This window comes from Oryctolagus cuniculus, chromosome 2 (genome assembly GCF_964237555.1).
Source record: "Oryctolagus cuniculus chromosome 2, mOryCun1.1, whole genome shotgun sequence".
In the NCBI taxonomy this organism is placed as follows: domain Eukaryota; kingdom Metazoa; phylum Chordata; class Mammalia; order Lagomorpha; family Leporidae; genus Oryctolagus; species Oryctolagus cuniculus.
Window position 1 is genome coordinate 111338153 of NC_091433.1, and position 12711 is coordinate 111350863.

The following is a 12711-nucleotide window of genomic DNA, read 5'->3' on the forward strand; positions in this document are numbered from 1 at the left end:
GAGGGATGCTGCTGTTTTTGGAGCAGCAGCGCTGACTTCATTGCTGCCAGTCTGGACCTTGAGCAGTGGCAGTAGGTACATCGGTCTTTGAATGGGAGCCTATGCTATGGGGTCCATGCTTTGTCCCCTCCCCTGCCACCATGACTATCCCACTCACTGCCCATTGTGCCAGTACTGGGGTGGCCAATAGCACGTGGTTGACATTAACTTGACTGGATCATTTTGTCTACTTCTTTGTTTAGTCTGTTTCTCTCTCAGATATATTGATTTATTTGAAAGGCAGATTTACAGAGAAAAGACAGGAAGGGACAGAGAAATTTTCTATCTACTGATTCACTCCCCAACTGGCCACCATAGCCAGGGCTGGGCCAAACCAGAGCCAGGAGCCAGGAGCTTCTCCTGTGTCTCACGTGGGTGCAGGGGCACAAGCACTTGGGCCATCCTCTGCTGCTTTTTTCCAGGCCATTAGCAGGGAGCTGGATTGGAAGTGGAGCAGCTGAGACTCGAACTGGTGTCTGTATGGGACGCTGGCTTTACCTGCTATGCCACAATGCTAGTCCCTGTTTAGTGTCTCTTTCATGGTAGATGAACTCTTTTTTTTTTAATTCATTTATTGGTCGGCGCCGCGGCTCAATAGGCTAATCCTCTGCCTTGCGGCACCGGCACACCGGGTTCTAGTCCCGGTCGGGGCTCCGGATTCTGTTCCGGTTGCTCCTCTTCCAGTCCAGCTCTCTGCTATGGCCCGGGAGTGCAGTGGAGGATGGCCCAAGTGCTTGGGCCCTGCATCCGCATGGGAGACCAGGAGAAGCACCTGGCTCCTGCCATCGGATCAGTGCGGTGCGCCGGCCGCAGCGGCCATTGTGGGGTGAACCAACGGAAAAGGAAGACCTTTGTCTCTCTCTCACTGTCCACTCTGCCTGTAAAAAAAAAAAAAAAAAAAAAAAGATTCATTTATTTATTTGGAAGACAGAGTTACAGAGAGGCAGAGGCAGAGAGAGAGGGAAAGTCTTCCATCTGCTTGTTCACTCCCCCAAATGGCTGCAATGGCCAGAACTGTACCAATCCGAAGCCAGGAGCCAGGAGCTTCTTCCATCTGCTGGTTGACTCTCCAGACATGCACAACAGCCAGTGCTGGGCCGGACCAAAGCCAGGAGCTTCATCCTACATGGGTGGTAGAGGCCTGAACACGTGGGCCATCTTCTGGCACTTTTCCCAGCCATTAGGAGGGAGCTGGATTTGAAGACAGTGGAGCAGCTGGGGTGCAGGCTGCGGCTTTACCCATCATGCCACAGTGCTGGCTTCTCCTACTGCTATGTAAATGAAGCCTCCTCTAGGCCTTCCCACAGAACACAGTCATCCTGGGTTCCAATTTAGGAGTAGAGGTAGGGGTGGGTGTTTGGTGCAGTGGTTAAGTAACTGCTTGGAATGCTCACATCCCATATTGGAATGTCTGGGTTTGAGTCCTCACTCTGTTTCTGCAAATGTGCACCCTGGGAGGCAGCAGGTGATGGCTCAATTGCTTGGGTCCTTGCCACCACGTGGAGATCAGGCTTGAGTTTCTGAATCTTAGCTTTGGCCTGGCTTAGCCCTGGCTGTTGTGGGCATTTGGAGAGTGAATTGGCAAATGGAAGATCTCTCTAACAGAATAAGTAAAAACATTTGAAGGGGCTGGTGGTGAGGCACAATGGGTTAAGCTACCACTTGGAATGTGAGCATCCCATATTGGAATGCCAGTTTGAGTCCTGACTGTTCTGCTTCCAATCTAGCTTCCTGCTCATGCACTAGGAAAGGTAGCAGCAGATGTCTCAAGTGCTTGGGGCCCTACCACCCATGTGAGGGCCTGGATGGAGTTCCTGGCTCATGGCTTTGATCTGGCCCACATTCAGTTGTTGCAACCATTTGGGAAGTAAGACAGTGGATGCAAGATCTCTCTCCCTCTCTCCCTTCTCCCTGTCTCTCTCTTGCTAACTCTTCTAAATAAATAAATGAATAAATATTTTAAAATGTTTCAAAAATTACCTAAAAAGAGTGTTTAGGTTATATAGCTTTAACAAAACAAAACAAAACAAAACAAAACAAAACACAGGTATATATTGGTAGATTTACTGGTGGGAAAATGAAGCAGTTCTTTCTGATTTTTCCTATTTTCTCATTTAAACAAGGCAGTCATCTGCTGGGAAATGGGTCTTTTTTTTCCTAATATATATTTCTTTATTTAAAATGTTGTTTATGAGCTTCCTAACCACACAATGAATTCTATTCCAGTTACAATGTCCAAACCATCGTCTACGTCCTTATTTTAACTTCCCACACCCAGACACGCTGCACTAAGCACTGCAGGCTTGGTGCTGGCGTGCTGAGAACTCTTCTTTGTGGTCATCGTCCTTCTTGGTGCCGCGCTCAGTAACATTTGCTGAACAATGCAGACAGAAGGGGATCTCAGAAGGGGAACTCCGCTTTGCGGCCCGTTTTTGTTTGTGTGTTTGTTTGTTTGTTTGTTTTATGAAGACACCCTGTACCCTTTATTTTTTTTAAAGATTAATTTTATTTATTTGAAAGAGTTACAGAGAGAAGAGGAATGTGTCTTAATAATAATGTTTATGTTATGATTTCTGTCTCCTTGGCCATAGGAGCAGGGCTAGGCTCCCAATCCAAGTGAGGACATTGCAGTTTTCCAAGCTTAAAAATCAGGATTCAAAGATATTAGTATCCCTTAGTGCTCAAACTGGGAGGATCTGTAAATTTAGAAACTGGGTCAGACATCTTTGTATGGATGAAAAAGCACAGCAGACCAGGAAAGGGTTGGGTGAGTGAGGAATAAAGCAGAAAGCAGAAAAGTATAAAGAAAAGAGACAAGAGACGAGCTAGCCTGGGATTGTCAGATAGCAAAGATCAAGGTTCCTGTGTTAGTCTGAATCATCTGAGGAGATGCCCAGACAGGATGGGATGTCCAAGCTATGTGCTGGGAGAACACGCAGGAAGGAACTATGGCGCCAGGAGAGCTTAGGAGAGCCGCGCTGCGGGTCTGACCCTGTGGAGCAGGCAGGAAAGAAGCCGTTGGTGGGGTCCGAGACTGCTGTGCAGTTCCAACAAGGCTGTGGCAGAGCTGATGCTGAGCCAACGTTGGAGGAGTCCCTCACCTCCGAGAACGGGCCGCCTTAGTATCCCTGCCACAGCAGGCACTGGGCGGGAGCCGCCTGCGGGGAGGGAGGTCTCAGTGCCAATGTGGCCACGGATTTCAGAGCCCCGCGGCTGGAGGCTGCAGCTTAATCGTGCTCACCACAGCCAGAGATCCGAGAAGTGCACTCTCAGCACCACTACGGTCTTAATGCTTCTCCAGTTCCTGCTTCAGTACCACATGAAGTTCTAGTTCATTTTCAGCCCCGGAATCATGAGTTTCTTGAGACATTTCTGTGTGTTTCAGGTTCTGTTCCCTATTTATGCTTCAGCTACTCTGAGTGGATTCCAAGTACTTGCAACAAGAAAAGGCAATAAAAAGAATCCTGACTGAAATAGTAACCCGGGGATTAGGACCTCAAGTTTTCTATGTAAGTGGGAGAGGAGAGGTAATAATAACTACAGCAATTATTCCTGACACCCTGTAGAGGGTTCTGCTGTTTACAATGCATCTTTTGCAATCTCATGCGAGCCTTACAACCACCCTCAACACAGGCAGGGCTGGCGTCACCACCCACTTTACAGATAAGGAAGTGTAAGTTTCAGAAACAAGACAAACTACTCAACTGGGAGGGGAAATGGAAAATGAAGGGTGGAAGAAGAGGACCCATCAACATCAATCAGCCTCTGATTACCAAAATGGTAAACCCAAAGCAACGTGGCATTCCTTTTGGAGGACTGCCGACTCAGTGCCCCCACTAGTCACCAACGGGAAGGATTTCTACCACGTTCCCATTCGGCTTAGCTCCCTGGTCTGTGCAGACCCAAGAAGGATCTTAGAGAGTGATGTGCATTATTCTATGCTTAATTAGGTTGTAACTCCAATTGCAGCTGCTGTTTCAGGTATGGTTTCATAGCTGGAACAAATCAATGCCTCCCTTGGAACAAAGCATCCCGCTATTGATCTGATGAACATTTTTTTCCCCTTGATGAGTTTCAGTAAAGACATCACAAGCAGTTTGCCTTGAGCTAGCCGGGCCAGTAATCCCTGTTGCTTATCTAAATTTAGGACTGTATTCGCTCCCTGGTCATCTGTCATCATCTAGTCTGGTTCTCTTCTCACCCCACAGGGCACCACGCAGGTCTAATACACTGATGATGTCATGCTGACTGGAAGGAACGGCTACTCTAGCCACCTTGATGAAGCAAATGTCTGCCAGAGAGTGGGTTATAAATCACATACACATACACACGCTCAGTGAGCTTTCTGGGGGTCACTCGGCCTGGGGCATGTCGGGCTATCTCTCTCAAGGTGAAGGAGAAGTGCAGCTGCCCCCTCCTGGCACTCAGAGAGAGGCAGTAGGTTTAGACACTGGAGGTGAGATCTCATGTGGATGTTCTTGTCTGACCCATTTTCTGAATAAACTGAAAGGCTGTCAGTTTTGCACAGGGCCCAGAACAAAAGAAGGCAGTGTCAGTGTCGGGAGCTGTGCCTGCTCAGCAAGCTGCTCCGCACTTGGCCTGTGACCCAGCAGAAGTGACGAAGCTGCAAGTGGCAGTGGCGGAGAGGAGGCTGTGTGACCACAGGGCAGGCTGTTAGGACTCTGAGCCAAGCTGTGCCGTCTCTGGTGAATGACTGGAATTTGGGGTTGCCCCGACATGCATTCTGAATACAAGTCAGCTCTGTCCCATCGCAGAAGAGGGCCCAGCACTTTTTACACACTTTCCGGCTTTCCATGGCCCCCCAGAGCTTTACTGTGCCTCCTCCAGGGACCTGCCTTGTCCTAGCACCTGCTGGTGGCCACTTCTCTATGGAACGCCTGGGTATCAGCTACCTACCCTCTCAGCCTACAGAGTGCCAGCTGTGCTGCAGGCACCAGCTCTCAGGCACAGTGTGACACCACGGCACTTGTGTCTGCTGGAAACCTTCCAATTACAGCTCCCTTCAGGAAACCTGCTTAGGTAATGCCCTGGACACCAGTGAAGGTCTTGGCCCACTGGTCCCTTGGCCCCTCTCTCGTTCCCTGACGAGAGTGTGAATGTCCTGGACAGCTCTCCCTTCCCACTGGCCCAGGGAAGCCACACCTTCTTCTCTCTGGGATTTGTAAGAAATACACTGCTTCTCTTATTTCCTGCATTTTGTTGTGTCCCACTCGTATCCCACTTGACCAAGCTATCCTGGTAGGAATAAACCAGATGGAGGTGAGACAAGAGTTGGCAGGGCATCTGCCAGTATAACAAGCTTCTTGTGAGAGGCACATCTGGTCCCAAGTCAGACACGAAGGCATTCGGCTGTCCCTTAGGATAAGGGGCTGAGATCACACAGTGGGACAGGAAGCCGTGGTGACTCGGGCCAGGTTTGCTTTCTATAGTGATCCTTTCTCGAGCAACCTTGTGAGGGCCCATGAGAACTACACTGATCCTAAGAGCAGCAGCACCACAGCAGTAACCACTGTCTACGAGGCCCCACCTCTTCCAGGTTCCACCACCTCACACTGCCACGTTAGGGACCACGCTTCCAGCACATGAACCTCAAACCAACCACAGCGCAATCAAAGGAAATCCTCCAGGGGGCAGACCTGGACGTAGAGCATCTGGTTGTTACTTCTGCGTGGAAGGAGAGGTGGCTAGAGTTGCAGATCTACAGTAAAGGAACATGACTGGAAAAGGGTAAAATATTGAATGCTTTCCCCTTTTCTTATTTTTATAAACTTTTTTGAGTTTTAAAAATTTATTCTGGGGGTGGGGGAGAGAGAGTGTGAACACTCCCATCTACTATTTACTCTCTAAATACCCCAAACGGCCAGTACTGGGCAGGCTGACCGGCTGGAGCTAGGAGCCAGGAACTCATTCCAGGTTTCCCACATGGGTGGCAGGAATCCAGCTACTTGAATCATCACCTGCTGCCTTCCAGGACTGGTACTGGTAGGGAGCCAGACTCAAGAGCTAGAGCTGGGAATTGAACCTAGACACTCAGATATGGCTTGCAGGTGTCTTAACTGCTAAGCCAAATGCTGGCCCCAATGCTTAGTCTTTAAAACTGGGAACAAGGCCAGGGTGTCTGCTCACACTACTTCCATCTAACACTGTACTGGGTTTCTAGTCTGTGAAGTGAAGCAAGAAAAGGAAACAAGTACAGATTGGAAAGGATGAGGTAAAACGGTCTTTATTTGCATAAAACATGAGCATGTATGTAAAAAGTTATAAGGAATCTACAAAAATAAGCTACAAGAATGAATAAGTAAGTTTAGCAATTGCAGGATACGAAGTCAACATAAAGACAAGTGTATTTCTATACACTAGCAATGAAGAATTAAAATTTGGAATTTAAAATATATTTGTAATAGCATTAAAATTGGGATACGTAGGGATAAATTTAACAAAATATTTACAAGGCCTGTAAATATTAAACATTGAAAGCTGAAAAACATTGCTATGAGAAATGAAGAGATTTAAGTAATTGAATAGAGAACTATATGCTGTTCATGGATTCTGAAGATTCCATATTGTTAAGATATCAATTCTCCCCAAATATTCAGAGTCAATGTATCCCAATCAAAATCTCATGAGGCATTTTTGTAGAAATTGACAAGGTGATTCTAAAATTTATATGGAAAGACAGAGAACTCAGAATAACTAAAACAATTGGCATTGGTGCTATGGAGGTAAGCATAGCTGCCTTCCAGAATAACTAAAATAATTCTGCAAACTAGGAACCAAATTGGAAGACCTACACTTACTGATTTCAACACTTAATTTACAGCTACATTAATCGAGACTGTGTGGTACTGGCATAAGGACAGACATATTGATCAATGAAATAGACTAGAGTATTGAAATAGGCCCACACAGGTTTGGGCAACTGAGTTTTAACAATGGTACCAAGTTATTTAATGGGAGGAAAGGATAATTTTTCAACAAGTGCTAGAATACCTTGATATCTAAGGGGTAAGGGGAATCCCAATCCTTACCTGACAAGGTACACAAAAATTAACTCACAGTGCACCATTGACATAAGCATGACAGTGAAAACCATAAAACTTCTAGAGGAAATCTTTGTGACATTTGGACAAGCAAAGATTTCTTAGGACATAAACCACTAAAAACTTGATACATTGGACTTTATCAAAATCAAATACTTATGCTTTATAATTAGGAGAATGAAAAAGCAAGCCCAGAATCAGAGAAAATATTTGCCAGATATTTACCTAACAAAAGGTGTGGACCCAGAATACAAAATTTAAATTACAAAATTTTGTTAAATTTTAAAATGGGCAAAATATTTCAAAACACAAGTCACAAAAGACATACAAATGTTCAAATGTTCAGTAAGCACATGAAGAGATGCTAACATGATGTGTTAACAAGGAAGTGCAAATTAAAACCACAAAGAGCTACCACTATACACTTTGAGAATGGCTACACTGAGGACTGGCAATACCAAGTACAGGCATACCTCAGGCATGGTGTGGGCTGGGTTCCAGACCACTGCAATAAAGTGAATATGGCAATAATGCAAGCTTCCCAGTGCATATAAACGTGATGTTTACACTATACCACTTCCTGGTCTGTTAAGTGTACAATATAGTATTATGTCTAAAACACAATGTATATACCTTAACTGAAAAACACTTTATTGCTAAATCATGCTGAAGATCATCTGGGCTGAGGGAAAAATGGTGCCCCTAGACAAGCTTGAGACAAAGTTGCCCCAAACCTTCCATCGGTTATATCTGCAAAGCACACTAAAACGAGGTGTGCCTGTACTGGCAAGAATCTAAAATAACCAGAGTTCTCATACACGGCTGCTGCTGCTGCTGGGAATACAAAATGGTTCAACTACTTTGGACAACAGCAATGTCGTAAAAGGTTCAACAAACACTTACACAATCTAGCAATTCCTCTTCTAGGTGTTTACTCCAAAGACGCCTATGGGAATATTTACAGCAGCCCAAACTGGAAACAACAGGAATATACATTCAAGGGATGCACAAATGTCAGTGTATCCATTCAACAGAATACTAAGCAATAAAAAGGAACAAATTTCTGAAACACACAATAACATGGAAGAATTGCAAAAGCATTATTTCAAGAGAAAGGAGCCAGATATAACATACATCCTACATGATTTCATTCACATGGAATTCAAAGCAAAGGTAAAACTACAGTGAGAGGCCAATCAATGGTGCTTGGGAAAGGCACTGGCTACGCAGGGGCCCAGGGACCTGTTCGGAGTGATGGCAACAGAATGCCTCACAGCATGCCTGTGTCGGTGAACCTCTGCCCAGTGTGCTGCCTTGACTAACTGTCCGCTCTGCAGCACGGGCAGGGGGACCCAAGGGGAGTCCAGCTGACTTCCTGAGCTGAGGACCAGGAGCTGGAAAGTCATGGGAAGCTGTGAGAAGCTGTTGCCTCTGCGGGTCTGTAGCCAGGTGCTGAGGCTGGGACCCTTGTTGTCATTAGGGCCATGGACAGGAAGAAGCCCTGGAAGCAGAGCAAAAGACAGTGAGAACAAGCTAGGACCCACCAGTTACCTCTGTGTTTGCCTATCCCATCTGACCACAAAGTTTCAAAGTAATGCTTCCCTCTGCCTCCCAAATCTCATACAAGACTTGTATTATATGGAAGGGAATTCTGGGTAATATGCAGCTTGACCAAGTTGACAACAGAACAATGTGCCACACGCACACAGAATTTAAGGAATCATCTTTCATTACCAATATTTATTTAGGGGAGTGAGTTTTCTTGGTGCTACATCAATAAAAATGAAAAATTAGAAAATATCTAGTGATTTACACTTTATTTTTTAGCCTAGATACAAGTAATATTCAACGAATATTATTTAAAAGAAATATCAGTCCTGTCTATCTCATTATATCTAATGAATTATATTATTATAATTTTATATATAATTATATAATTAACATATTATTTTATATTAATTTAAAAGAACTATTAGTCCTGTCTATCTCATTATATCTAATGAATTATATTATTATAATTTTTATATATAATTATATAATTAATATATATTAATTTAAAAGAACTATCAGTACTGTCTATCTCATTATGTCTAATGAATTATTATATTATTACTATGTCCATTATATCTAAGAAATTTTTATCCTTACTATTTATTGACATTTGATACATGCATGTTACTGTTCTAATGTACACTAATAATGGAAAGGAAAACACAGTCCAGAAAAAATACTGAAAGAAAATAATGGGCCAGCGCCGTGGCTCACTTGGCTAATCCTCCGCCTGCGGCGCCGGTACCCCGGGTTCTAGTCCCAGTTGGGGCGCCGGTTCTGTCCCAGTTGCTCCTCTTCCAGTCCAGCTCTCTGCTGTGGCACGGGAAGGCATAGAGGATGGCCCAAGTGCTTGGGCCCTGCACCCACATGGGAGACCAGGAGGAAGTGCCTGGCTCCTGGCTTTGGATTGGCGCAGCACACCGGCTGTAGCAGCCATTTGTGGGGTGAACCAATGGAAGGAAGACCTTTCTGTCTCTTTCTCTCTCTTACTGTCTAAATCTGCCTGTCAAAAACAAACAAACAAACAAAAAAACTAATGAACACAGAAATTTTAAAAAGTTTTAAATTTCTATTTTGTGTATATCAGTGTATAACAGAAGAGGAAAAGAGCTTATACTGTAAACATATTTCATTAGTTTAAAGTTTTTTGGGGATATAGACAAGTAAGGGAAAAATATAAAATTTCCTACTTTTTTATGATTTCTTTTGGTGATCAGCACTGTGACACAGGTTAAGCCTCTGCCTGCAGTGCTGGCATCCCACATGGGCACCAGTTTGAGTTTCAGCTGCTCCACTTCCCATCCAGCTCCCTGCCAATGTGCCTGGGAAAGCAGTAGGGCAAGTACTAGGGCCCCTGCACCCACATGGGAGACCAGGAAGAAGCTCCTGGCTCCTGGTTTTGGCCTGGTCCAGCCCCTGTCATTACAGCCATTTAGGGGAGTGAACCAGTAGATGAAAGCTCTCTCTCTCAGTCTCTCTGCCTTTCAAGTAAATAAAGCTTTAAAAAAAAAAAGAGTAAACAGAATTTTCAGCATTGTTCTAGGGATACACTGGTGAACTAAGTTTGTGATAATGGATTTGAAAGGATGTCATGCTAGAAGGCACTGTTAGGACCCGAAAAAATGAAGTGATAGAATGGCGCGAGAACTGAGGTTTTAAATTGAAGGCGATCTCACAGGAATGCGCAGAAACAGAATACTATTCTTTCAAAAACAAAATCTTAGCTGTGAAAGGAAGGAGGAAGAATCAGTGCTTCCCCACATAGCCTTCTTTTGACAGACAAATGAGAGGGGCTCAGCGGGAGTTCCCGGGACTTTGTTTTGAAAAACAAAGTAAAGCGCCACTAGACAACTAGACTGCCCACTTTTCTCTCTCCCTCTTTTTAAGATTTATTTATTTATTTGAAAATCAGAGTTAGAGTTAGAGTTAGAGAGAGAGAAAGAGAGAGAGAGGTCTTCCATCCAATGGTTCACTCCCCAATTGGCCACAATGGCTGGAGTTGCACCGATCTGAAGCCAGGAGCTTCTTCCAGGTCTCCTATGGGGGCACAGGGGCCCAAGGACTTGGGCCATCATCCTCCACTGCTATCCCATGCCATAGCAGAGAGCTGGATTGGAAGTGGAGTAGCCAGGTCTCGAACAGGCGCCCATATGGGATGCCGGTGCTTCTGGCCAGGGCATTAACCCACTGCGCCACAGCGCTGCCCCCCCCCCCCATTTTTTTTTTTTTTTAAGATTTTTATTTATTTATTTGAGAGGTAGAGTTACAGATAGTGAGGAAACAGAGAGAGAGGTCTTCCATCTGCTGGTTCACTCCCCACATGGCTGCAATGGCCAGAGCTGGGCTGATCCGAAGCCAGGAACCGGAAGCTTCTTCCAGGTCTCCCACGTGGATGCAGGGGTTCAAGGATTTGGGGCATCCTCTGCTGCTTTCCCAGGCCACAGCAGAGAGCCACATCAGATGTGGTGCAACTGGGACTAGAACCAGCGCCCATATGGGATAGCAGCACTACAGGCAAAGGATTAACCCATGAGCCAGAGGGCCTGGCCCCCGCACACTTTTCTCTTCTTAATTCCCTTTTCACATGGAACCCAGGCTGAGTTCTGTAGGCAGGTTCTGATTTCCAAGTTGCCACCACAGTATTTTCTCTCCGCCTCGACTGGACACCTTGCCTCAGCAGGCCTCAGTCGGCCCTGGAACTCCAGCGACTGCCCAAGCCGCTGTGTAGGAGGCTTTGTCAGAGAAGACAACTTTGTCTTCCCAGAGAACAAACCCTCCACTTTGCTCTATGAGGCGGATAGCAACCCCAAACCATGGGTGGGCACGGGCTTGCGCAAGCCTCAATAGCTCTTTTAAATCCAGGGAAGAGGACGGGCAGGGAAGGTACCTCCCCACCAGGCACCACCTCACCAACTTAAAAGAAAGCCTGGCTCAACAAAGCTGTCAGATACTACTGTCACATTTCTCCTCACCTGCTAGACACCAAAACCAACCTCTAATATCCAGGGCAAGAAAGACCTAAATTTCAGCACTCAGCAAAACAACATTTTTTTCTCTCTTTGGAGAAATATCTACTTTTATTAAGAACATCTACACTTGCACAAACCTATAGGTACCATAAAATCCCCAAATACCTTGAAACAAGCACAGTCCCTTTCATACCAAGAAACCCTTTTTTACCGTATTTTTTTGTTTGTTTGTCAATATAATACTTAAATTACAACTGTTAAAAAAAAAAAAAACACAGGGAAACAATGTATTGCCAGGTTTTCGTTTTGGAAACCCAGCAGTTGTGTTTCAACGTGGCTGGATACAGAAGAGTAACTCAACACCCTTGGAAACCACTGGGCCAGTCTGCGCATGTGTGATTCCAGGCAAGTTTTAAGAAACTTGTTTACAGTCCTACGCTGTCACCTTGGGTCAGCAGGCGAGGGGCAGCCACGATCCTCCTCCTGCCTGCCACAGGGCTCTTCCGCATTTTCAAACTGCGCCAGGCCACCTGCCCACGTGGCCGGCTGGCTGTGCCGTGTCCTGCGCCCTCAGGATGTGTCCGGTGCCCTCTCTGGCCGCGGGGTTCCAAGCGCCAGAGATGAGTGCTCAGAACCCCGATCCTCATCCTGCGGAACCACTTCGGCGCCGGGGATATTCCGGGCGGGGAGGCAGAGCCAGGTCTGGATGCCAATCCCCGCCAGGCCTGAGTGGGGTCCTCGGAGACGTCACCACCGCCCCCACCCCAGCCCGGGATGCTCCCAGCGCCCTGCAAGCGCCACCCCTACCTGGCCTCTCACTAGAAATTGGGGAGACGGACCCCGCCCCTCAGAACTGAACACCGAGCAAGATTCTAACAGGCACCTGGTCGCGCCCCTCCGAGGGGCGGGGTCGGGGCGGTCCGAAATGGCGGCGGCGGCGGCAGGGTCCCGAGGGTCACTCTCCCAGGCGCCCTTGACTGGCTCTCGCCGCGGCGCCACCTACCTTGCTGGTGGGCGGCCCCAGCGCGCGGCGCGAAGGGGTGGGAGCGCGAGGTGACGAGCACTTGGAAGCGCCAATAAGCACTGGGGAG

General features: G+C 46.5%; 1 long non-coding RNA gene across 1 annotated transcript; it reads right to left on the reverse strand.

Moving 5' to 3' along the window:
* Positions 1-6267: 6267 nt before the first annotated feature.
* LOC108176105 (uncharacterized) lies at positions 6268-12637 on the reverse strand. Its single transcript, XR_001792781.3, has 2 exons — positions 12504-12637; positions 6268-8601 (listed from the first exon to the last, which is right to left on the reverse strand). It is a non-coding gene; the product is annotated as an uncharacterized lncRNA (long non-coding RNA).
* Positions 12638-12711: the final 74 nt, after the last annotated feature.